Source organism: Canis lupus, unplaced genomic scaffold (genome assembly GCF_011100685.1).
Source record: "Canis lupus familiaris isolate Mischka breed German Shepherd unplaced genomic scaffold, alternate assembly UU_Cfam_GSD_1.0 chrUn_S291H451, whole genome shotgun sequence".
Lineage (NCBI taxonomy): Eukaryota > Metazoa > Chordata > Mammalia > Carnivora > Canidae > Canis > Canis lupus.
The window spans coordinates 12,424-40,131 of record NW_023331220.1 but is presented as its reverse complement, the minus strand read 5'-3'; the positions used below and the strand labels follow the sequence as shown (position 1 = coordinate 40,131).

Sequence of the window (27,708 nt, the reverse complement as noted above, 5' to 3'; positions counted from 1 at the left end):
TGAACTTGGATTTTACACTGAATGCCTGTTATATGTCTATATTGACTAATGGAGTGATGATTTCTATTCAGTTGTTCTCAATCTGACTATATAAACTGATCGCCTTCAACAACTGGTTCCTCTTTATATTTATAAATATAAACATATATATATATAGTGTTTATGAATATTCAAGTGGTTTTTAAACATCAAGACAGGATGGCATTTTCCTGTATACAAAAATATCAATAATAAAAGGAACATCTTAAAGAATATATATTAATTTTCTATGGTTGTGTAATAAATTACCATAAACCATTTAACTTAAAAAATCCCCACTTAATAACTCAAGTTTTTGTAAGTCAGAAGTGTAGCAGGGTTGGTTAGATTCTCTGTTCAGGTTGAAATCAAAATGTTGACCAGCTATTTTCTCATCCAGAATTCAGGGCTCTCCCTTTCAAGCTCATTTGGATTCTCAAAAGAAAATTAGTTCCTTGAAGTTGTAAGACTGAAGTCCTCATTTCTTCAATGTCTGTTAAATGAGAGCTGCTCTCAGCTTCTAGAAGCCACCTACTTCCATGTCAGATAATCTCCTCTATCTTCAAGCCAGCCACAGTGCATCACATCCTTCTGTTTCAAATGTTTCCATCTGCTAAGCCAGATAGAAACTGTTTTTAAATGGTTCACAGGATTAGTTCATGTCCAATCAAATAAATTTCCTGTGCTATACAACATGATATGATCACAGAGGTGATATTACATCATATTTCACAGGTATAGGGTGGCACAGTTTTGGGCTGCCATTTTGGAATCCTGCATATCATGGGGTGGATCCTCAGATCTCAGATTTAAAAGAAAAAGGAAATATGGAGGGGTACAGGAGAAAAATAAAAAGGAAGATGACACAGATACTTAAACAATGATGATCAAGACAGGCACTCAGAATTCCTATTTGTTTTGAATATAGAATTTATTTTAGAAAGAAGTTTCAGAGGAAAAAGGGAGTTATAAATTTGAAGGCAGAGCACTGTAGTATGAATTGGGATTATACCGGCCTATTGTTCTTTCAAGAAACTTGGCAGAGATGAAAATGGTGCAGAAATTAAGAAAGTCAAGGATGAGAGAGATTTGGGTGTTTATGTTTTGAGGAGATCCAGGAGAGAGGAAAAGCTTAATGAATGCCAGTAAAAAAGAATCAAATTAATTAAGAATCCCATGTATAAAAGTTTTAAAAAATTAACAAAGCACATGAACTGAGGGTACACAAAAAGCCTATGTGGATTTTTTCTCTATACAAAGTAAGTCTTTGCTTGTTTAGTAATACAAAAGTAAGTGGCTCTTGCTTTTTCTGTGTGCTAATTTCTCCTGGTTGTGCCTTGCAGTTTCTCAAAGTATATCTTAATTGCATTCTGAGCATATTTTCCAAAACAAAATGGTCTGAAAAGAAGGTGACCAAATATTTGAAATGACAACACTCCAAGAATAGCTAGATACCTGGTTGGCATACTCAATTAACATGGAAATCTCACTGAGGTTAGGATTTAAACTGTTAGGCTTAGAATAACTAACAGGCACATGTTCAATATATTATAGTTTTTTTCTATGAGTTTAGCAACTAAATTGCACAAATATCTATTTTTCAACGGTTATTTTAACCAAATAACTACATGTTCCATTTATTTGTAACTGATTGGCAAAAGACTCAAAAAGAACTCAATAAACACAAACATGCTTCTTAGTACAAAATACACAATTAACATTAGAATTGTCAACATACACAATTTTTTTAAGACTGAGTAACAACATAGCATGTTTGCTATTGTATCAAAAGGAAATACAAGATTTCCCCTATGTTTGTCATTTCTGTTAACACACACATCTTAAAACATCTTTGTAAATGACTATTTTATATAATAGAACTATGTTCATTATTTAAAAATGATAGCTATATATTTTGGGGATAAAATCCCTATGTTGGAAGAAAAATGTTTACCTAAGAGAAAGTTAAGATGGAGCACAGTCTTTGGAATATTGTGGTGTGTGTGTGTGTGTGTGTGTGTGTGTGTGTGTGTGTAAGTAACAACATACTAAGTATTGTAAGTAGATCTAATAATTAGAGATAATTTCATGATTCCAAAGCATGGTAGACCAAATAATTGTTCTTCAAAGATGTCTGTTTCCTAATATCCAGACCTGTAATTATGTTACCTTGCATGGCAAATGGACTACTGGTTATTACCTTAAGAATCCTGGAGGTGAGGGGCATCTGAGTAGCTCAGTTGGTTGAGCCTCTGCATTCAGCTCAGGTCATGATCCCTGGCTCCTGGGATTGAGACCCACTTGTATGGTATCCTCAGCAGGGAGTCTGCTTCTCCCTTTCCTCCCTACTTTAGGCTCTTCTATCTCTGTTTTCTCTCTCTCTCTCTCTCTCAAATAAATAAATAAATAGTTTTTTAAAAGGCATTAAAAAAAAAGAATCCTGGAGATGAGACCATTATCCTGGATTACCTAGGTGGGCCCAACACAATCACAAAGGTTCTTATAAAATGGAGGCCAGAAGGTTAGAGTCAGAGAAGGAGATACAATAACAAGCAGAGGTTCAGACGATGTGATGATGGGATCATGAGAGAATAAAGATGCTCTCTAGAAACTAGAAGAGGCAAAGGTACAGATTCCAGTTTTTGCCTTCTCCCTTTCCCACAAGGAGTTTGAACAGAAATGCAGCCTTTCTGACTCTTTTAGACTTCTGATATCTAGAACTGTAGCATAATAAATTTCTGTGGTTCTTTTAAGCTACTAAGTTTGTGGCAACTTATTACAGAAGTAACAAAAAACTATTACACCAAGTGCAGTCTAATGTAACTATCCACACTCCAGGTAGTATGTTTAATTCAATGCTTTTCTTTCCATAATTATGGCTATATCACACGTAAAAATAATTGTTTAGCTTATAAAGAATGGTAATTTTAAAAGTTGATTAAAGCATTTCAGAAAGGCTGAGCAAAATCTCAGGATTCCTGTCACACTTTTAACTACTCAGTGATTAGATTATTCCTGGTTCTAGTAAAGTTCCAGTAGGAGGAATTTAGTAACATGCACAAAAGAAGTGTTATGAGTCTTATGATGTAATAGGGATAAGACTTTTAGTGTGTTGACAAAAGACAGGACTTTATCAAAGATCTGTGTTTCTAGGTAGCATCTGGTTGACAGTTCTAACAGAGGGATAGAACATGACTATGTCTCAGGAGGGTCCTCTTTCTGCCTGGGTAGCCTACAAATTGAAAAATGGCCTGTCCTCATTGCTGAAGTCTTTCTTGGCCTTCCTGCTTTGTGTCATGTCCTCTTGCTGAGGATGAGAGTTCAGAGACCTGAGATCTAGCTTCCAGGTATCTCATACAGATGCAATCTCAGCAGTTTGCCATTTGGGAGCAACACATCTCTATTCCTTGCTCTTGTTTTTTACAAGATAAGATATTCCTTTGTTACCCTCAAAGCTACTCCATAAGTAAATTTAGGAAACTTCCACTTATGTACGAAGGATTGATCCAATGGTTTTCTCTCTGTTCCCTCCTTAAACCCCAGCAATACAAATAAAATATTCAAATTGTATTCCAATGCAAGTACAGATAAGAAATTTTGATGAATTTTGAGGGAAAGTCGATAAATAAGGACAACTGACTTAGCAGAGAAAGGAAGATAATCCTTACAGTCATGGCGCCAATTAATAGCAGCTAATTTATCCAACAGAAAACAGGGGGTCTCAGAACTTTGGATTGCAACAACTATCTCTGAAGGCTGGAATGTGAGAGTTAAGACTGCAAGTAGTATGAGGAGGCTCCTAGACTTTTTTTCTGCAAGGCTTTGCTACCAAGAGAATGTAGATTTCCCACCACAGCATAATAGAGAAAGTAACCTCTCTGAGAAGCTGGGTTAGTAAGGCTCTGGAATCAAATAACTAAACTCAGAGAAGGAATGAAATTAAGAATGAATGCAAGCCTGCAAAGTGCATGGTGACATCCCTCTGCTCTCTTTTTAACATACTTCCCAGGATTCTTTCTGAGGAGTGGAACAGACCAAACGTCAAAACATAATGACATTTCAGATTTGCCCAGTGGATTAACATACTCTTATTAACCACACTATGGTAAAATTCTTTACTCTGTTAATGAAACCCATCCAAAAAAGTGTTTCCAATCGCCACCTTACTGCCCTATTTTTAATTATAGTTTTCCAAGAGATCACCATGCATGTGTCCATACCAATAGCAAAAACAAAAACCAACAAAACGAAACAGCTCAGAAGAAATAAGCAGTGTTCTTAGTTTTAAAAAAATTCCAGTAAATGTATAAGCCAGGCAACATGAAAGAAACGCATTCTTTTTAAAAATATATCACAATGCTACGCAAATGGAGTATTCAGACAAGAAAATAATTATATTTTTTTGGCTTACAAAGTATAAAGTTTTGATATGTGTGACTTCTCGGCAATGCCATTAAAGGTAACGGGTGCCCTGCTTTCCCTTCTCCTCTTCCTGCAACTGACATGCATGCAGTGGCTGGGCCAGCATGGCAAATGATAAATGGAAGCCATATGGTGGAACAGTAGAGATTTAAGAATCAATAAACTAGATTCCTAATATAGGGGAGCTATCATGTCAGCCTTCAAATGAGGATATTTAGACAGCTACCTGAAGAGAGAAATATTTGATTTAAGCCACTGTTATTCAGTCTCTACAGTAACCAAATCTAATTGATAATGGTAGATAGTTGATTCTTTTTTTTTTTAAGATTTTATTCATGAGAGAAACAGAGAGAGAGAGAAAGAGAGAGAGAGGCAGAGGACACAGGCAAGAGGGCTGTGTCTCCATGCAGGGAGCCTGATGTGGACTCAATCCTGGGACCCAGAATCACGCCCTGGGCTAAAGGCAGGCACCAAACCACTGAGCCACCCAGGGATCCCCAGTTGATGTCTTTCTGATAAGCACACAGACACCACAAAGGAAATAAAGGGAAAACAATGCAAATAAATATTGGGGGCAAGTAGCTAGTGAGTGTCACAAAGCTAATAGTAAAAAACCTGGCAGTTTTGACCAAAATATCAATAAACTTTATTTTAAATCAAAATGGATATCAATGTCAACCTAAATATCAAAGGATATAAAGAATATATCAAATGGTACAAAGACCATTTAAGAATAGCAAGCTTCGAAATATTTATCTTTATTTATTGTTTTTCAGAAAGCTACTAGAGTACATGTTTCATAAAAATGATAAAAGTGAATCATAAAAATAAACAGTGTGGGAAACAAAAGAAAAGTATTCAATACAGAAAAAAGGCACAAGAGTTCCCAGGAACAAAATAAAATGTTCCTCTACAACAGCTCTTTGTCAGATCTAGAACACAACCAGTTCAGGAAGCAAGATGAACACCAAGTGTTTCAGGAAACGTGAGTCCAAGAAAAAAAAAGATGGAATGGATATCTTACCTGATAAAATATTTGAGCATGTTGAGATGAGTTCTACAGTTCTCTTGGAAAGCCTAGGTTAATCAATCAGTGATAGGAAGAAAGAAAATACACACATACACTCACATGAAATCATTACTAGCTCCAAGAAAAGCAAAATGCTGTCCCAAACAGGAAATGTAATAGGAACAATAAATGATGGGAGCCAGTTTACATATTATTATAATAATAAAATTAAATTGTAGAACACTGAGCCAGGAACTGAGACATGAGTACTGGAAAGTATGTGGCGAGGAAGATGGGTAACAGGACTTTGAACAAGGTTACATCATCACAATCCACAGCAGGCAGACAACTATTCATAAACAGAAAAATCTAGAAATTGTGACATTAGCGATTCCAATGTTTAGAAATACAATGCAACATGCCAGAAGAAATAGATGAATGAGTCGCATAGGTTTACCTTTGGGGAGTGGAATCAGGAAAGAAGGATTAAGGTACAAACTCCTATTCTTCCTTAGATAGCTTATAATGCTATTATTTTCCTAAATAAAACTTACACGTTTAAAAAAATTTTTAAAACTTATCTCCCTACAATTCATGCTTTCATTTTAGCCACATAAAAAATCCAGATATCTACCAGCTTGGAAATGAAAGAGGGTATCAGAAAACTTTCCTGTCATATCAGTTTTAATTTGCCCACAGTACTTCAGTTTGTATCCTAACATAAAGGAAATAAAGAAGCTTTGCTTTCTGTCTGGTGCCCTGAGCATTGGCTTCCTGCACACACCCATACTCAACCACCCTTTATATTTCAATATTTCAGTAAGAGGAGGGTACTGAAATAACACAGGATCTTAGATTTATAACCAAATACTGTCAGTAGACTTAGTGTATTGCTAATTTTTAACCGAAATTCAAATAAGAGATGCACATTCATATCAGTTTCCTTGAAGATACAAGACAGTCTCAGTAACAATGGCGAAGTATTTATAGTTGTCTGTCTTCAAATAATTTAATAGCATTGAGTCATAATCAGAACCTCTATGGGGTTGAGTAGCGCAGGTTAAAATGTTTCTATAACTTAATAAGTATTACCTTATTGTGTAGTGTGATTAAGAAATCATTTATACCTTTAATTTTTCAGTCTGTCTTTGCTTTCTTTCCCTCCTTCCTTTCCTTCCTCTTTCCTTCTCTTTATAAGCTTTTCTCTTAAAAACAGTGATTTTCTTTATTCCTTCCAGAAATACTAGATTATAGGCATATTACTCCCAAACAATAGCTAGAGCAAACCTCATCAATTTAAGAATGGGGAGTGCATCATGTAATGAGTTTATGCCTGTATCTCTGTTACCAAATGGATCTAAAGTGACATCTCAGGGCCTTGTTAATGAGATTGTTCTTATGTAAGGGAATCTGGTAATGGGATCATACCAAATCAGATTATTTAGAGATAATGTTAACACAAATTAATTAGTGTTCAATTTGTCCTTCACAAACAAAAAAATAAAATAAAACAGCTAACTAGTAATATAGAGTGATACTAGTGATGAAATAACATACTTTAGGATCTAAGCCTAGAATTTGCAAATTAGGAAGTTGATAGAACAAAAGTAGTTGTATATTTAAAAAAGTCATATGTAAGACAAATGCTTTCAAGCCCATCAACAACTGATTCTCCTGCTCATCCAAAGCTTTGTAGGTAGGTCATTCTTATTTCTGCAAATTACATGGTTATTCTATTTTCTAAAGTGTTATTCTATGTACAATTTGGTTTTCCTTCAAAACTACTAAAAAGTCACATCTAATATGTAGCATTATTAGCCTAAGTTTTAGATGCTTTTATAGAAGCCATCAATCCCTCTGTATAATTGCACTCTTAAAGATGTGATTCCACTTATTTATCACATTAGCTGTGCTACTGGTAATGAAAATGCATATCCCACAGAAATCATGTGACCTACTGGAGAAATGTTTAAGTAGAAGCTCCTCAGGTAATTAATTACACTGTGTAGAAGTAAGTTGAGATATAACACTAAGAGAATGTATTGCTATGAATCATAGTTCTTTATGAAACTAACTATGTCTCATATGGACATACTGAAAATGTTTAAAATACAGATTTAATTGCTTCTGATTCTACATGTTAATTTGGCTTTCTTTTTAAAAACACAAAACTTTAATTGTCTTAAATTGATTCTAATGAGTCAAATGCAAGCAGAAACACAGTAATAAAGCAACTTAAATCATCCAGTTGAGTGACTGACAAGGTTGGAAATCATTGGCAAGTCCAAAAAGCATTCAGTTATATATATTCAACCTATGCCATTGCAAATAATCATATTCAAGTATTCATTCAGCATGTGATCAGTAAAGACCTCCTATGTATCATCAGCACGTTTAAAAAATGGATGCATACTGAGGAATGAGACATTGGTCCTTAACTTTATCAAATCTGTTAACCCATGCCAGATACATAATATGAAATTGGATTAGGTTCTACAAGTATAGGATGTTTTGAGAGAATGAATAGAATTCACTTAACTCTGATTATGCCTCTCCGAGGTAACATTTACTCTAACATGTAAATATAAGCGCTGATTACCCTTAGCATGCCACCTAGCAGGGTGGGGGACTGTGGAGAATTTCAGGTATAGGCATGAGCAAGGAGTGTGATGTGAAGCTGTATTTGACAGAATCAATCACATGTAATGGAAACATGTTTTTACTAGGGATAAACTGTAAGGACATAGTAATACAAAAAATGACAATAATATTTGCAATGTATATCCCATATCTGAACAATTTAGATTACTGCATTAAAGATTGCCTGCAGAATACATTTATGGGATATGCTTCTGGCTAGGACACTTCAGAAATCTTGAAGACAACATTTTGAATGGATCATAGTAGCAACTTTATCTTTGCTTTTTCCTTACAGAAGGAGAATTAGAGCACAACTCAAGTCAATTATGATAAATAGATTTACTCTGAAAAGTCTCTACTTTCTGATATATTTCTAATTACATGGGAAAACGTTTAATGTTATCCTGCTAATCATCTTATGTTTTTCAAGAAAAAAATATTTTTATCAGGTTAAAATTCATAACAAAACCTGGGGCACCTAGGTGGTCCGTGTGGGTTAAGTGTCTGCCTGCCTTCCGCTAGGCCACTATCCCAGAGTCCTGGGATGGAATCCCATATTAGGCTCCCTGATCAAACGGAGTCTGCTTCTCCATCTACCCCTCCCCACTGTTGTGCTCCCTCTCCTCTCCTCTCTCTCTCTCTCTCACTCATACTGTCTCTCAAGTAAATAAAATCTTTTTAAAAATTAGCAAAGCCTATTTTAAAAATTTTTTATTATTAGTATTAGACAAATTAGAAAATTAAATGTATATTTTGGGGTTTTTTTTGTTTTTTTTTTTAAATTATTTATTATTTATTATGATAGTCACAGAGAGAGAGAGAGGACAGAGACAGAGACAGAGGACACAGGCAGAGGGAGAAGCAGGCTCCATGCACGATGTGGGATTTGATCCCGGGTCTCCAGGATCGCACGCTGGGCCAAGGTAGGCGCTAAACCGCTGCACCCACCCAGGGATCCCTGAAATGTATATTTGAATTCCAATTCAAAGATGGTTAAAACAAACTTCATTTTGAATTTTTCCTGAAAAAAAACACATACCTTCTGAATGTGCAATATTACTAAACCAAATAATAATGTTGGGAAAGGACTCTGAAATGTATTAGATCCAAATGATCTGTTCCAGCTTCATTAAGTACTGAGTTCAGTGTTTTGTATCCCAAACTATTGTTGAAGCATGAAGTTCACTCTGTTATTTGCAGAGATTAACTGGCCATGAAATCATCCAAAATTTAATCAGCATTACATTCCATAATATTAATAGGGATAAATTCAAGCAAGTTACCTGAACAACTACTGAACAAAAAAGCTGACCGAGGCAGATAGGTAATTTTACGTAATAAACATTATTATTTTCCAGTTTTTCTTATAACGTAGCACTTTGATTTTGTAAAGACCAACAAACTAATATCTAACACGTACATTTGCCATGACATGTGTGAAGACAATACTGATTAGAAATGTTAGGTGAATCTGATGCAAGAAGGAAGCTCGTGGGATACTCCTCCAACGGCACTAATACTGGGAGTGGTCAGCAACTGACTAAAGATATAAAAGACCAATTATTGAGCAATAAATCCAGAAAGCCTTTTTCATTGTACTTGACAAATGCACAGAAATTGTTAATACAGAATACTTCCAATACAGGCATTTGTGTCCATTATCTTAATGGTGATACGAAGCAAGAATTGTGTTGTCGTTTTTTTTTTTTTTCTGTTTTTTGGGGGGGGTTGGAGGATCTACTACCAACAAATACAGCTAGCTCTGTGTTTGTGTTATATCAACGAAGAGATGTGAAATGGACTTCACACTTCAGGTTTTGAGTAGAAATATGTTTTAAGGCAGAAAGCTTGCACTAAATTAATATTGGTGCAATCAAAATTAAATCAAATACTAGTTTCCTTAGTAAGATTGACTTGGCCCAAAAAAATCAGTAAGTTGCACAAACTAAATATATTTGATCACATGTATTAAAATTGTGAATATACAAATCGATGTATTAAAATCAATATTTGCTCAATTAATAATATAAGAACTGACTGTAAACAAGTGTTAATTCATGCTGACGTAAAATGTTTTTCAATGGCAAGAGTACGTTGCAAATTTGGAACTGAAGAATCAACTCTCAATGTTCCTGTCAGATAAGAAACCAGTTTGGTTCCAACTCTTCAATGATGAGAATTGGATAGTCAATCTTTCTTTGGTATTTTAATGATTTTAATCCTTTCACACAAGGAAGGAATGCAACATGGCAGATAAGATCCAAGGCACAAAATAAAGTTGGAAGTTTGGAAGAAAAAACATTTGTAGGGAATGTTATGACATGTTCCATAATTTAACAATTATGAGTAAACAAGGTCATGATGCTAATATGTACTTAGTTGAAAGTTATCAGCAATTGTCCCCCATGTCTGGTTGATGATTGCAGCCCTTCTGAGAGCTGTGAGGTGGTATCTCATTGTAGTTTTGATTTGTATTTCCTGATGGTATGTCTTTTTCATATGTCAATGTCTTCGGCCCTTTTTTTAAAATGGATTGCTTTTGAGATGTTGAGTTTTAGAAGTTCTTTACATATTTTGGATACTAACTCTTTATCTGAATTGTCATTTGCAAAATATCTTTTCTCATTGTAGGTTTTGCCTTTGAATTTTACTTGTTTCCATCACTGTTCAACAAAGCTTTTTATTTGATGTAGTCCCAATAGTTTTTTGTGTTTGTTGCCTTGTCTCAGGAGACATATCTAGAAAAAAGCTTGCTATTATAGTCGACGTTAAATAAGTTACCCCTGGTTTATTTTCTAGGATTTGTATACTTTCAGGTCTCACATTTTGGTCTTTTACTAATTTTGAATTTAAGTAGCAGCATTACTTACAATAGCCAAGATTACAGAAGCAGTCTCTAAGGTGTTCTATCAATGAATGAATGGATAAAGAAGATGTAGTGTATATGTATATAACAACGGAATCTTATTCAGTACTAAGAGAATGAAATCTTGCCACTTGCAGCAATATGTATGGAGCCAAAGAATATAACACTAAGCAAAATAAGTTACAAAAAGACAACTACCATATGATTTCACTAATATGTGGAATTTAAGAAACAAAACACATGAGCAGATGGGAAAAGAGAGAGGGGAGAGAGTGAGAGAGAGATACAAATCAAGAAACAGACTCTTAATCAAACAAATTAATTGGTGGTTACCAGAGGGGAGGAGGCTGGATGCTATGGATTAAATAGGTGATGGGGGTTAAGGAGTGTACTTGTCATGGTGAGCACAGGGTAATGAATGAAAGTATTGAATCACTGTAATGTATACCTTAAACTAATGTTAACTACGTATGTTAACAGGAATTAAAATAAAAACTTTTTAAATAGGAACTTATAAAAATATAAAAGAGGGAAGTTATCACCAATCCCTTATTATTTTAATACAATGCTTTGTATTTTTTTTTACATTTTTATTTATTTATGATAGTCACAGAGAGAGAGAGAGAGAGAGGCAGAGACACAGGCAGAGGGAGAAGCAGGCTCCATGTACCGGGAGCCTGATGTGGGATTCGATCCCGGATCTCCAGGATCGCGCCCTGGGCCAAAGGCAGGCGCCAAACCGCTGCGCCACCCAGGGATCCCTGCTTTGTATTTTTCATTAATTAGATCAATCAATGATAGATCCACGGATTTGAATCTATTTTTAAACATTTTTTCATCAAAAAACTTGCTTAAACTGAAAAGATTTATACTATAAATTTTTAGGGGAGTATACTTCAAAAACCAAGTATAACTCTACATTTGGATAAAAATTATAAATTAGTATGCTGAACTTGCTTTATAATCTCCTCTCCTACTTTTATCAACATGCACCTCTGTCTCGCTTCTTTGACATATATTTTTCAAACTATATAAGAGGTTAAATATGTATTACCTCCTGCAAGTAGTGAGGTTATAATCCACTCTAGATTTGGTAGTAAGTACATAACAAGCACTTTCACCACAATAAAAACTGTAAATATTGATAGACCTCTTTAAAGTGGACCTAAAAATATTCTATACAGGGAACTGCTATTTCATTCATAAATTTCTGACTAGGTGTGATGTGTAAGGACACAGTGTTATTAGAGCAAAACTGATTCTTGTAGCTCATCTCCAGTCTGTTCATTTTTAAGGATCAACAAGTATATGTTTTGTGAATATTTTCTTTTTTTAATGCTATGTTTATTTTGATCTATTGGATATACTTTTATCCTTACCAAACCTAATAATGAAAATTGACATGTTCCATGTTTTGTTTTCATTTTTCCGGAATTTCAGTTTCTTGTTGGATTCTTCAGAAGTATTAGTTTATGACAGATGAGAGGGTAATGATGCTTTAGACATGATTTTAGAAGCACTGATATAGTTTATATTCCTACACCGTGTTCTTCCTGTAGTCTATCACTTCGAGCACACTTTTAAGGTTCTCATTTGTACTTTCCTTTCTCAGACCTAAAGTTCTTCAATTGCAAGAAATTATCTACAGCTATTTCTGGATCATAATAGATGCCTCAAACACAGTATAAAATCAATGACTAAATAGTTACATAAATAATTATTACAAGTATAACTGTAACAACACACTCATTCATACAATATACACTCTTCAAGGCTACAATATCGCTAAATTTAAAGTAGGTAATTCTAAATGTATTTTGATATGTGACAGTATTAAACAGAATTGTCAGGGCAGTCTTGGAGCATAGTAATTTATATGCAAGTGCAAAATTATTCTCCAAAATACAAATGGTATTTATCTTGCTATCTTTTGGCTGCTGTGACTTTGGGTGACTATTATTTTCTTCTTCGAGCTCTGCTATATTTCTTATCATTCTATAATGTATAGCTGATATCTTAGCAATAATGATACTGGGTTCAAATACAGCTTCAATGTAATATGACCACCATATCCACTTAAACATGACCTTTTGTTATGTTGCACATATTTTATGTAACACAATATTATTAGATATAGTAGGAAAATACAAATGTAGCTTCCTCAAGCATCATGTGCTAGTACCCAAGTTAAATAAAATACAGAACAATTATCATACTTTCTGATCCATTGCTTATCAAGAAATATTTACCTTTATATTACCTATTATTAGGAATTTACTGATTACCTATTATTAGGAATGTAATTACATGTAAAATATATGTAATATGTGTGTATATATACATATGAGTGTGTGTATATATATATATATATATATATATGATTAGTAAAGCAGATGTAAATTCTGCCCATGCAGGCCTTATATCCTAGGTTGAAAACTGAGACATGCACAATAACTTTTTCTAGAATGTTCGAAAAGGACATAGTGTCAGCAAGTTGACCTATAACACTTTTGGATGATCATTTTGTTGGATGAGTTCTTTTTACCATTTTGATTATTTTGGTCTCGTCTAAAACACAAGGATAGCACACTATCACTTGATATACAAAAATATGCTTGAAGTATATTTTTTTCTGCACAAATACAGTGTGGTTCCTCTACCTTGTAGTCAAAATTCTCCATAGAAGAGTTCTCAGAATAGAAAACATTGCATTGAGGTTACTTAGCATCTCATCTGTCATACTTACGTAGACTTAAAAGAGGGGAAAGAAATCATACACAATGTCCTCAGAAGACAGCAGTCCACCTTTCAGCTATTTGAGAAATAGAATTATTATAAACTTAATAAAGTATTCTGCAGTTATATATTCCAACTAGCTTAAATTATTCATTTCATATCCTAGTACTTCCCCCCACATATGCCACTTTATGGTTTTAAGCTAGTTGATTTATAAAAATGTCATCAACATAGTGCAAATTAATGATTCCAGCGATACACATTTGCGATACCTTAGGTATGTGACAGGCAATTAAAAAAAGTTGTATTGATTTGTCTAAAATGTTAAATGACATAATAGCCATACAGTAAAGTATTGAATAATTTAAGTAAATCAATGTTTTCTGAATTTTGTAGGAGTACAAACTGTCTTGGGTGCTAAAGTAAATCAGTATAATAAAATAAATATGAAGCAGTTTATAATGACGAATGTATGGGTTGATAATAACCAGAGGTAGAATCTGATTTAGCCATTGTAACAAACAACTTCCAGGCATCTTTTGTGCACTATTCCCATCAGAAAACATGGTATTATATAGTCAATTGATTTTAGCACTTAAATAGCTTTTCATTTGCAAGACACCTAGCCTCAGTATAAGCTAAACATTTCCCAGAGTGTCATTAGTTATGGCTTGATTTAGAATGATAATACATATTTACTACCATTACAGCGATTTTGTGTGTTTTATGTGGTCTGTAAATAATGTTACATTTTATGAGGAAATGAGAAATGTTCATTTGTTGTTCTCCTATATTTGCAAGATTTAGGATTTAGCATTTTTGTACTTTCACGGATCTCTTTTTACCCTCATTTCCAATGGTAAATCCAATGAAAAATATTTATTTTCATGTAGCTAGGTGTATGCATTTTTTAGTTTCCCATTTTATTTAGAAAATAGAAGCATAGTATTATATGCGTATGTAGGGACATGTTTCTCCTACATAGTGTGTCTTTGTGGTTTACTACAATTTGAAGACTAATGAAATCTTTGGACCCTTTCCATAGGAAAAAAAAAGAAAATATGAATGTAGACATAAACACAATGCTATATAATTTAAGAGAATTCAGATTTATCCCGAATTCTTTTCACATTCATACACAAAGAGTAACAATTAAAACATGGAAAACAGCCATAATTGCAGTGCTGGAAACTTTAAATACTTCAAAGTTGTAGCTAGACTTAAAATGATGAATATAGATAATTGCTATAAATACTTTGCCCGTAATTTGTATTATCCCTTCACTATTAATTCAGAAAAAAGAAAATTCCCCAGGAAAGGGCAACGATGTGAGAACATCACTGAGAAAAGATAGGTGGAACTAAAAGGAGTCATTCCTGAAATAGGAGATCCAGAGTGGACAAAGGACTAACACCCAAATTACAGAAAAGGAAATACACACACACATCTCATTGAGACCTGCTAGAAAATCATGGTGGATTAGGTATGGGTCATGTTGCCAAACGGAAATTGGATGGATTATTTTATACTGACCTTGGTAAAATGATTTGGACTCTGATACAACCTTCTTCTGCAAACTGGGGATATTAATATGATTTATTTCGTGCATCTGATGGTTAATTCCATACAAAGTATTTAGTTAAATTCCTGGCATACATTTGGTAGGAAGATTGTGACTAAACTCAGAATGTGCTTTCATTTCTATACCAATTCTGTTTGTTATACGAGTTGTTCTGAACTCAAATGTGGGACATCTTGGAGATAGGGAAAAGCCTTAGAATGTTTGGAATGTTTGGAGGGACAACCAGGCTAATCAGATTTTTTATCCCTCACTTATCATACTAAACAGTAGGCAACAGAAACATCTACCCTAAGGGAAGGAGGGAATAATGAGGACCCTTTGGCCAGAAAGCAGAAAAGAACCCTGTGCAAGAGACACAGATTAATCAAAAGGTTCCATGCTCAAAGGTCCAGTCATAGATAGGCATACCATATCATCTGGAAGTATATATCACCACACATGCAGCACCAGACCTGGAGGCAGGGTATAGTAAGCTATATGTAGTACTCTCAAAACAACCTAATGGGAATCTCAGATTCAAAAAAATATTTATATTGGAATATAAAACCAAGAATCAGCAAAATGTTCAGAAAAGATAATCTCGTAAACCTAAGAGATCAAATTCAATAAACAGGTAATAATTTTTCTATAACGAAAGTTAATGTATAAAGCAGCAGATAAAAATATTAAAATAAATATATAAAAAACAAGACTGATATGAGAAGGCCCTGCATCCATAAGGTAACATACTAGAGATTTTTCAAATCAAGTATTTTATTTTAGGAAAAAGAAAAAAGAAAAGCTCAATATTGAACTGAATAGGAGAATGAGGAGAATGAAAAGAGACACTTAATGAGCAGGCAAATAAAATGGGACCATGTTCCCAGGGAAAGGGCAATGCAAAGGGAGATAAAATCATGAATGAAGAGTTAATAAGTATAGAAATCAAATTATAACTTCTCGAAGGAATGAGCAGAAGGCAGGGTAAGAAAGGTGAAAAGAGGAAAGTGTCACTCATTTTTAAAAACATACAGAGAAAAGTTAAAATGCTGACTAAAAAATACCAATAGTATAACTATGACATTTTTAAGGAAAAAATGTAAATAAAAGCATAAAATATTAGTGTAAATTAAATCCTCAACCCTATCCATGAACTCGAGACTCATAAAACCAGCTTCTCATTTAACAGCTCCATTTGCATGTCTGATAGATATCTCAAATACAGCTTGTTGAAAACAGAACTCCTGACTTTATCTCCATATAGACAAAATCTCTCCATCAGCCCTCTACATCTCAGTAAATGGAAACTCAATGGTCGGCGGCTAGAACAAGGATCTTAAATGATCTCTGACTCTTCTCTGTCCTTCAAGTGTATATCCATTCCAACAAAAAATCTAATTCGGACCTCATTCCAAAATATAGGCAATATCCTACCAATTCTCAACACCTCTATCACTTGTGCCTTTTTTCTAAGCTACCATTTTTGCTTACCTGGATATTTATTTTACACAAATCTCATATTAGCCATTCTAAATCTAAATCTGCCCAAAACCTTCTAAAGACTCTTCATTTCACTCTAAATTAAACTCAAGTCTTTTAGAGCTTGCTGGTTTCTACATGGTTTGGCCTTTAGCCACATTTCTGACCTCATCTCAATTATCTTCATCCTACCTGGCCTTTTTGTGTTTTTGACCATGCCAAGTGCCATTTACTTTTTTCATAGCTTCCGAATTTGGTTTTCGGTCTGCCCCAAATTTACTTTGCTCATCTCTTGGCTTCACTTGACAGGGATCATGAGTAAGTTCCAGACATCAATGGATGTCCTTCCCTTCTAAAATCCATAGCCTTGCCACTGTCATCTGTCTCAAATATGAATGATTTCATTATGCCCTCTCATCCTGTGTAAATAGGTGATCACAGGAAGCCTAAACCTTCATTTTACTAGGCATCTTATGCATTCCAATCTACAAATTGATTAAATCTTCCTTATTCTCATCACTTTTAAGCCTTCCCCAATTCCTGAACTCTTTCTATCATGCCTTTTGAAATGACCAATCATCTGCAAAATCCACTTTGTCTTCATATTTTCTCTGAACACCCTTACTCCTTTTGTTCCAATAAACCTGCACTCTGCCTGAGAGGTCAGTGCTTTTACATAGTCTTTATACATAGAAACTGTTCTCTATGCCACTGAAAAGATGTTGAACCGTTGGGTCTGGATATAAAAAAGGTGTGTTTCCTGTTCTTCATCCATCCTTAAAACTATTATCTCCTGCATTTCCCTAAAACTATCTGCATTTAAAATTCTTGTTAGGGCAGCCCGGGTGGCCCAGCGGTCAGCGCCTGCCTTCAGCCCAGGGCATGATCCAAGAGACCCAGGATCGAGTCCCACGTCGGGCCTCCTGCATGAAGCCTGCTTCTCCTTCTGCCTGTGTCTCTGCCTCTCTCTCTCTCTCTCTCTCTCTCTGTGTGTGTCTCTCATGACTAAATAAATTTTTAAAAATCTTAAAAAATAAATAAAATTCTTGTTATTACTTTATATTTCCAATTATGAAAATTATTGATGCAGTTTCCCAATACCTACATTATTAATCCTTATTTTTGGATGACTTCAGTTCCCAATTCACTGTCATCCTGTTTACTGGTTACCTGTCTTTTTGGGATTTCAGTATGTGTATAGATGATCCTTCCAACACCTTCACTTCTGACACCTTGAGTCCTCTCCCTTGATGTTCCTATTCTTCACCCTACAAAAGCAACTCACCACAATCTTGTCCTTAGAGATTTCTGCATATCTTTCATCTCAATTTCAGGCATTTCCTTCTCTGATCCTTGCCAACTAGCATTTGAGGTCACTTCTTTCAAGATCTAGGCTCCAGGGACATCTGGGTGGCTCAGCAGTTGAGCATCTGCCTTTGGCTCAGGGCATAATCCCAGGGTCCGGGATCAAGTCCCACATCCGGATCCCTGAAAGGAGTCCGCTTCCCTCTGCCTATGTCTCTGCCTTTCTCTGTGTGTATCTCACGAATAAATAAATAAAATCTTAAAAAAAAAAAAGGATCTAGGCTCCAAGAATCTCTCTACACCATAGGGGCTACAAATGTTACTGCATTTCCACTGCCTCTTACCTATTGGGTGTCCTCTTGTCTTTAGCCATCTTAAATACCATGGTCAATCAATATAATGTTTCTTTTACCAATTCCTTGTCTCTCCCCTCTTTTTTTTTAATTTAAACTCACTTGGAAAAAGCACCACTTCTGAGTTAACCCAATTGTCTACATTTATTTCTGCATTCTTGCAACTAATCAGCCTTACTTATGTGATGGCACAAACCTTAGGAACTTTTAGGCTGTCCAACAATCACACAACTCCAGGTCCTTCATCTTCCACTCTCCTAGATGGCTCCTTTACTGTCTTTGCTCTCCTCAAAAATTCTAGCTCTCCTTCCTCCCTTTTCCCTAATTTCAGGAGATGTCCTGATTTACCCTTTGCTGGTTTAATTTCAACATTAAAAAAATGTTCTACAGAATCCCACTACCACACATACCCACTCTCAGGATCTGCACCTTATGTCTCTCTTTCCAACTGTTACTTGAATCAATTGTCAAAGTACTATACTAACTGAATCTGTTTATTTTCTAGACAGAATCTCCTCTGTCCATTTAAGTTTTATGCTCTAGCAATTTTTTATTCTTCCTTCCTTACTCTATATTTTGTGCAATTTTATTCTCAGGAATATTACACACACACACAGTTCCTTTCTACATACTAGAAACAAAACAAAATGAAATGGATAATACAAACTAGCTTGATGCCATTTCTCTCAGGTCCCACACAAGTTATTTTCTCCCCTTTAAAAATATCATCTTTAAGTAGGCTCCACACTGGGAGTCAAACATAGGGCTTGAACTCACAACCCTGAGATCAAGACCTGAGCTGAAATCAAGAGTTGGATGCCTAACTGATTGAGCCACCCAAGTTCCCCACAAAATATCTTATTTCTCTTAAATTCACTCAGATTTAGCTCTTCGAGTCACCAAAATATGGTTTCAAGGGCAGGGGGAGCCAATATTAGGGATTTTTACAACATATCCTTCAAAGAATAATTTATGAACTGGAAAGGATACAAGTAGATTCAAAGTTTAAAGGAGTAATAGAGACAAGGAAGAAGTTTTAGCATTGGAATAATCTACCTCTCTCATCATACTTGTCCAGGCCTATTGTGAAGCACATTACTAGGCTTATGTCAAATATCAAAAAAAGAATAATATTTGAGTTTTTATACATTTATTTACTGTACATTGTTCTTTAGGGGTTTTGAAGAAAAAAATGTGGGTATATTATCAATATCAGCTAAGAAGTCAGGTGAAATCCTCATTTAATTAAATCATGCCCAGGTAGACAGATTGATGAATATGTGTGAATTTATACAGAGATAAACAAAAAATAGTTCTAAAGATTGATCAATAAAGTTTCATATGAGGTCAAAAGATTAAAAATGTATGACAAATAGCATTTTAAGTATAAATATGTAACTTCATTCACAATGCACACAAATGCTCCTCTCCACTGCTCCACTGTTCAGTTGCTTTGTGGTTTCCAACAGCCCAAGCAGTCTCCCAAAGTGCAGCTATTTATTAACATAAAGCCATCAATCAGAAAGTTCTACTATCACTTGAGAATGAAAAACATAGGTCCAAACCACATTTATTTACATATAAAATACATCTTGCTTTTCATGCTGTCACAGTCATGGGAGAGATTGTGATATATTAGTCGATCGTTTTAACTTAGTTCTATTGTTCAAAATACTCAGAATGTAACACTATCTAACTTTGGAATCTGCAGTGTGGTGAATAATATCATATTAAATACGTCAATGACAACAAGAAATTAAAAGTAAAAATAAGTGAATTTATAACTTACACTTTTACTTATTATAGATAAAAAGAAAACTGTATTATTAAAATACTTTTGTCTTCCCAAATAGTTTGGGAGTTGGAAATAGTCCTGGTAAATATTCTCATTTGTAAAGCTCTAGTCTTTATTCACATCTCTGTGTTTTTTGTTGTTTTAAATGGAAGTGGATTGGGAACACATTTTAAATTTAATTTTCCTCTTAAAATCACAGCAAAACTATAAATCCCAACAAAGTTAGAAAATATGTAAAAAAAAGTAACATTTTTACTAACATTGGTTATAGGATTATAGATACATTGACAAAGGCCAGGAAGACTGACACAATTATCTATGGGAACTAATTAGACAACTGTCTGATAAATCTTTTAATTGAAAGGCACATTGAGTTCCCAGACATAAACACATAGACATGAGTTTTCAAAGTTTGATGAAAAATGCATAATTCTAAAAGATCTACATTTTGAAAAATACACAAAAAAATTGGACAACCATCAAACTTGTTACTGACAATACAACTTGGTACAATAAGATCTCAGTGATAACTGTTAAATGTTAAACAACTGGCCAGGTTGCAGTTTCCTATCATCTGAGAGATCCTGAAGGACAAACCACAAACACCAATACACAGATGAGAGTGTTCAGGTTTAATCTCTATGTCCAGATAGGCTCTCCATCTGGGTTCATTTGCAAGAAGAAATTGATGAAAATAAAACACTAGAAACCTCCTTTTTCTTCTTTTTTTTGGCTAAAAAATGTATTGTCAGGAAAAGTTGTAAAAAGATTTTATTTATTTGAGATAGAGATTGAGAGAGAGAAAGAGCAAGAGCCAGGGAGCAGAGGGAGAGGGAGAAGCAGGCTCCCCACCGGGCAGGGAGCCTGACTCTCAGGGCTCCATCCCAGAACCAGGAGATCATGACCTCAGCCAAAGGCAGATGCTTAAACAACTGGGCCACCCAGGTGCTCCTAAAAATGTTTTGTTGCAGAGACTACATGTCTGCAGAAGCCTGTGAGTGTTCTATCCCAAAACTGCATCAGGAAAACTTTAGCTGCAAATGCTCTGTAGATCTCATAAAGGGTACAGAAGACAACAGAAAAGGAAGGACCACTTAGCACAACAAATTTCAACTGTGAAGGACATAGGGATTTGTCCTAGAAAGCAGTACAGGGCTGACATATGGATTTACCAGGGGATTTACCTCTCTGCCTTTGCCTAAAGGCTTCATAATTCTGACCAAGCGAAATAGGATAATAGCTCTTGAGCAGTTGTTCAGTGTTTTATTTCTGTTTACCCTTTTTCAAATTGTATGTTGTATTGCGATTGCCTATGTTAACCAAACCACTGCATATTTGGCATGGGGAGGGGAGTGTGTACAGATAAGCTGCCTTTGTTTTTTGTTTGTTTGTTTGTTTTTAAGATCAGTTTATATATGGTCAGACCACTTGGTACTATAATTGACCCTGAAAGAGAAGACCACACATTAGCTAGAAATCCTGGGATGGGTGACAGAATGGAAAGAACTTTGTGAATTTTGCGTGTGAAAAGAAAGATATGCAAGTATTCTTATCTTTTCAAGAGCAAGAACTGTGGCAGAGACAGTGAGCTGCCCTCTAATAACCTCCTCTCGCAATATAAGAGTATTTTGTTGAGCAATGGTCATCCAGCTAAAGCAAACTTTTCCAATCTCTCTTGCGGCTAAGTATGGCTCTATGCCTAAGTTCAGACCATTGCACTATAAACATAAGAGTTGTCAGGGTTCTTTCCCTAACAGAAAGAAATCCTCCCTCTACATCCCAGCCTTCCTCATCGCTTCACTCCTCATGCATAAATCACAATATCATAGAGGAAACTGGAGTAGACATATTGGACTATGAGAATGAAGCCATGTGTTGAGATAATGGAGCAATGAAACAGAAGACTGACAGTTATGGAGTTGCTTTACCTTATATTTATTGGAGAAACAAACTACCTTTTTTTTTTTTTAAAGTAACAATTATTTGGAGTCATTTCTGACTCAGCCAACTCCAGTATCCAAACTAACCTAAGAAAGTATTCTAGGAAAATTAAAACAAGATTCAAATGAAAGGAAGACAAAGGAGGCCCCATGAAGACTGTCTTTTTAGCACAATTAATCTAATTACATGTATATACTTGAGAAGTAAGAAGATAAAGATGGCTCTTTGATCAAGATAATGTAGTTCCCAATCAAAAAATTAGGTTATAGGGATCCCTGGGTGGCGCAGCTTTTAGCGCCTGTCTTTGGCCCAGGGCACGATCCTGGAGACCCGGGATCGAATCCCACATCAGGCTCCCGGTGCATGGAGCCTGCTTCCCTCTGCCTGTGTCTCTGCCTCTCTCTCTCTCTCTGTGACTATCATAAATAAATAAAATTAAAAAAAAATTAGGTTATAGAAATTGCAATATTTTCATATGACTTTTCTATATCCACAAGATATTAACTCCAAGAAAATCACAATACTGTACCAGTAGTTATGGTATGATTACAAAGCAATCTAACATATGATAATTGTTTTAGTAGTAGTTGAAAGTATAAGAAAGAGAATGAATTGAACCTGAGAGCTTGAACATGCTCCTTCACGTGGTTTAAAGAAAAAGATACATGTTTTCTTACTTGAGACCATCGCTAACCTTAATTATGTCGTTAATAATATGTACATAGCCATGATACTGACTTGTAAATCTCTCCAGTTTGAATGCTGAATGCATTTTAATGAACCCTAACAACAGATTTTTAAGATATAAGTTAATATTATTCTGCTTAAAAATTAGAGACTGTAGGTACAGAGTGTTCAGGTATTTTTTTTCAAGACCTAACTGCCTCCAGAAGCTGGACCCCCACGTTTATTGCCTGTAAGAATGGACAACAGGATGTGTAAACTCAAATTGGTATATTATGTTTTAATTGCATTCTTTAGAACGATGGTACTAATAATCAAATCAAACAAAACCAGATATTTTAAGGTCTTTAAAACCTTTTAAAACCCTTAAAATATCTGGTGATTTCTAGAGAACAGGGGATTATGGAGGGAGCCTGTTAGAGCCTATATAATTTATTTTTGCACAATTTAATTTTTCTCTTTTACTGTGTAAATATATTATCTCTATTGAAACAAAGCAAGGGTGAAACTCTGTGAATACTTTTCCATGATGAAAGTTGTAAAAGTCTGTTGACACCATAATTTTTATAATTAGACCGTATTGTCAGTCATATTTATAATAACTCCTAAGCTTTCTGTTCTACCTTTCATATACAGGAAAATACATAGATTAAATTATGATCTAATTTTATAATGATGCACGTTAAATGATAAGCAAATCATAATTTTAAAGGCATAAATTAAGAGGTGTAATATACTAACTAAAACTGCTCAATATTAATGGAAAAAAGAACTTTTTTAAACAGAGAAAGGAACAAATTAATCAAAGACTGATCCCTGCTGTAAGTTGGTCTCTCAAAATAAAAGAAAAGAAAGAAAAGAAAAGAAAAGAAAAGAAAAGAAAAGAAAAAAAAAAAAGAAAAAAAAAAAAAAAAAAAAAAAAGAAAAGAAAAGAAAAGAAAAGAAAGAAAAAAGAAAAAAAGAAGTCTTCCACTAAGCGCCCTGAAAAACGACTAAGGCCAAGGTTCATAACAATGGCCAAGCATTGGTCATGTCAGGCGGGAGGCCGTCCCCTCCCCTCCTAGGGATGTGCACGGATGTAGCTGCTGGACTCGCCCCCCAGGCTGGTCATGTCAGGCGGGGGTGGCCCTGCTGCAGCCCCGGGCCCCGCCTCGGCAGGTGCTGGCAGGTGTCAGGGTGCCCCGGCCCCAACAGGGGGAGGCTAGCAGAGCCTCCGGGCTGCGGGCTCCAGGACAGAAGAGCGGCCCAGGCTCCCCGGGTCCCTGCTCGGCTTCCTGGTGCTGCCCCGGGGGAGGCGGAGAGAGAAGCCCCCCCGGCCCCCCCGCAGCCCGCCAGGCCCCGCCAGGCTCCTCCTGGGAGCACCCGCCGGCGCTCTCGGGCCTGCCCCGGGGCTGGCCTGTGGCTTCTCTGGGGACGCAGCCCTCAGCGGGCCGCCCTGCGCGGGGAGACCGAGGCGGCGGCCCGGGCGCCGGGGGCCCGACAGCCCGCCCCGCCCCGCCCCGCCCGGGACCAGCCCAACGACCCAACGGCCGGCGTCCTGCGGGCGCGAGGGCCCCTGGAGCAGACGGGGGCGGGGGGCGCGGAGCCTTACCTGCCGCGGGAGGGGATGCGCCGCGGGGAAGACCCTCGGGAGCCCCGCAGGCAACCGCGGCCTCTCGGGGAGCCCCGCCCGCTGAGCCGGGCCCTCCTGGGGGGTGCAGGGCCCGCCTGGGGCCTGACCCGGCTGCGCTCCGGCACCTGCGGGTCGGCGGCGAGGGCGCTGCCTGGAGCCCCCCCCCCAGCCCGTGGACCCCGCGGGCGCTTCACACCTGCGCACTGCGGGGGGGGGGGTGCGCGGGGCCACAGGAAGCGGCCGAGCCCCGAGGTCCCTGCACCTGCACCTGCACCTGCGCCGCCGCGTCTGAACCCTGGTTGGCAGCTGCCCTCGGGCCCCCGTGCCCCCTCCCGGGTGCACCTGCTGCGGGGGGGGAGGAGAGCGGGGCGGAGGACCTGGCGCCCCGCGCAGCCACACGCAGGGACAGTGACTGCGGAAGGGCAGGTGTGAGGAGCTGCAGGGGAGCACCTGCAGGGGACGAGGGTGCACGTGGCCGGAGGGCTCCCAGGAGCATCGGCGCCTTCCTCGGGCTCGCCCGGGGCCCCAGGACCAAACGGCTTCCATCACCCTTCCGTCCCTCGCAGGGCTTGAAGGGGTTGGAGAAAGATTTTTTTCCCATGCTGTTTGTGTGCATAAAGTCCTTTTTCCCTTTTTTTTTTTTTTCTTCCAGAACCTTTCACAGTTCGGCTTTGGCGAGTTCCACACCCCACCCCAGCCCACCCGGTGTCCGAGCCCGCCCCGCCGCCCCAGCCCCGGAGCCCTCCCGCCCCGTGCACCCTCCTCCCTGCAGGTGCTCGGACACGGGGTCGGGGACTCGCCAAAGCCGAACTCTGGAAGGTTCTGGAAGAGAAAAAAATAGGGCTTTATGAGACAAACAGCATGGGAAAAGATCTTTCTCCAACCCCTTCAAGCCCTGTGAGGGACGGAAGGGGGTGATGGAAGCCCTCAGGTCCTGGGGGGCCCGGGGGCTGGGAAGCAGCAGATCTCACCCACTCTCCGGGAAGACCGCTGAGCGGACCCAAGAAGACCACGAAGTGACCAGAGTCTGGGACGAGCTCGTTTCCAGGAGGTAGAAGACCTGCCGTGGAAGTCCCTGGCGTCCCCGTCCTCCCTGCTGTCCCTTTATCGCGGCCACAACGGTTTATGTTCTTTGTTCCCTTTTATTATTTTTAAAGATGTTCTTCATTTATTCATGGGAGACACAGAGAGAGAGAAAGAGAGGCAGAGACACAGCAGAGGGAGAGAGAAGCAGGCTCCATGCAGGGAGCCCGACGTGGGACTCGATCCCAGGTCTCTGGGGTCAGGCCCAGGGCTGAAGGCAGGTGCTAAACCGCTGAGCCACCCGGGGATCCCCTTTGTTGTCATTTTAAAAAGAAGTTTCCTCTAAGTTTAAGAAACAAAACAGAACACTGTGTGGCTTAAAACCCCACCGACAACTCTTTGGGGGGTCCCGAAAGAAGCAGGCACCTGGGCACCCATCACTCTTCTGTCCGTGAGATCCCCAGATACGGTCTACTCCAGTAGACCTGGTGTATCCAGTCGTTTACTCTGGAGTATGATGATATATTCACACACAGGAAAAAAAAATTCAAAGTAGGAAACATGATTTGTATACAAACATATTTGTGTACAAAAAGTGTACATCAGTCTATTTACAAAGCAGATTCCATCAAAGGGATAGATGGCTCAGCCCCCCCCCCGTATAAAAGATATTAGCCCAAAGGACTACAGAACCCAGAATGTATCACTCTGAAACCAGAAAGGACCCAGACATTAAAAGAAATGGAAGCGAAAAATGATACAGTGATTCACGATTTGTAACCTAAATTAGTCACGAGGTCAACACAATTTATAAACATTGCATACTGGTGATAAATATGGTAATGATATCAATGATGTATTAGATGGAATAATTGTTTGCTAAGGACATCTCAACTCGTAGACTTGTGGCCGCTTTAAACCTTCACATACTTTTCTGAGATTTGCCTTCCTATGTTTTGATTTGAATTTCATTCCTTTTGTTAGAAATAGAAGGGTAGCATCTGCTTAATTCATCAATACAGTTCAGATAGCACTGGCCATCAGTAACGTGAATTTTTAAGGCGAAATAATTTATCATTCTTCCGTTCACTTTGTTTTTGTTCTGTATATATGACAATATGTCGATCAATATCATTACCCTTTCATGGAAATTTTAATAAAGTTTAGACAAATGAGCAGCTTCAAAAACATTTTAATCCCCCATTTATTCCCTTTAAGGCTGTGTCTAATTTTGTAACTGGCACTTGACAAGGCAATGAGTCTTCCTTCCAGCCTGCTGTTAAAATATTACTTTTGCATGAAATTCCCATTGGAATGATATGCCAAGAAATATGTTTCTAAATTCTTTTTTCTGTGATGGAAAAATTACATAGTTTCAAAATATTTAGCTACTCGGAAGATGAGAAATTAATTTTTAAAGAATCCACATGATATCGAAAAACCAGAATACCATCAATGTCTTGGTGCAAGATGCTCACAGATTTTCGTATCATTGTGGTTTTGCAGACTTCTCATGCAAAATCAGATTATAAACTGTGAGGGGTGTGTGAGTTTTTTTTTTTTTTTTTAATTTTCGCTTCTTAGACATGCTCTTGGGAAAACAGAAAATGTTCTAATACATGACTGATTGGCATAATCATGCCTTGGACGCTTGTGGCAAAGGCACTGCTATGACAGGGAATGAAGCTATAGCCAGATGGAAATTTAAGGATCTCCAAATTATAACAGAAGTAATTTTAATAAGATGTATTTTAAATAACAAGAGCTAGTTTGGGAGTAGAAAAGCGATAGGCATTTTTTTTCTAAGGGGGCGAAGTAACCAGCTTTCCTGGGAAACAAAAGGACATTTGTTTATCCATTCCACCCCTGTTTGTTTATGGGCAATTTATGTATGATCTGTAGATTTTAGAGATCCCATCACTCCTGACTAATATAACTAGGAGGACTGCAGGTATAAAAGGACGAAAGTAGAACAATTAAAATAATGCTCTTCAGGCTGCTCTCTGGATTACCTAAATCATTCATATCTGAGGCCCCTTATTACAAATGCAGAATCTTGGCCTGAACACAGATCTATAGAATGTGAATATTTCTAGGTAGGAATCCATAAAATATTCATTCTTTATGATTCTTGTGTATTATACCCGTGTACAGGGCTTGATGAAGAGTGTTGCCCCTCCCTATCTGAGGGGTGCATTTTAGTTTCATACAATAGTTACTGAGCGAATGATTTTACATAATATAATATTAATGTAATCTCTCCA

At 37.2% G+C, this 27,708-nt stretch overlaps 1 long non-coding RNA gene across 1 annotated transcript; it reads right to left on the bottom strand.

The window, feature by feature from the left end:
* Positions 1 to 320: 320 nt before the first annotated feature.
* On the bottom strand, positions 321 to 24,522 carry LOC119879111. The gene is made up of 3 exons (XR_005387336.1): positions 24,401 to 24,522; positions 13,702 to 13,767; positions 321 to 628 (listed from the first exon to the last, which is right to left on the bottom strand). It is a non-coding gene; the product is annotated as an uncharacterized LOC119879111 (long non-coding RNA).
* Between the last annotated feature and the right edge of the window lie 3,186 nt (positions 24,523 to 27,708).